This window comes from Fulmarus glacialis, unplaced genomic scaffold, assembly GCF_000690835.1.
Source record: "Fulmarus glacialis isolate BGI_N327 unplaced genomic scaffold, ASM69083v1 scaffold16563, whole genome shotgun sequence".
In the NCBI taxonomy this organism is placed as follows: Eukaryota; Metazoa; Chordata; class Aves; order Procellariiformes; family Procellariidae; genus Fulmarus; species Fulmarus glacialis.
In genome coordinates this window covers 1-253 of record NW_009203707.1, presented here as the reverse complement: position 1 = coordinate 253, position 253 = coordinate 1, and positions in this window count along the sequence as shown.

The following is a 253-nucleotide window of genomic DNA, read 5'->3' as shown; positions in this document are numbered from 1 at the left end:
GCAGCCGGCATGGCGGTGCCACCGTCGCTCCCAGGCCGAGGCCACGGCTGACGCCACGGCGGGATCCGGCTCTGCCAAGGTGGGTGGTGGTCCCTGACCCCTCTCCTGCCGCGGGGAAGATGCTGGTGCTGCCCACCCCGAAGTGCGGAAGGTGGCAGAGCCCTGCTGGGGCGGATGGCGGAGCAGGGCCCTGCCCTGGGGCGCAGGTTTGGGGGGGGAGCAGGGTCCCCCCCTCCTGCAGGAGCCCTCAGGG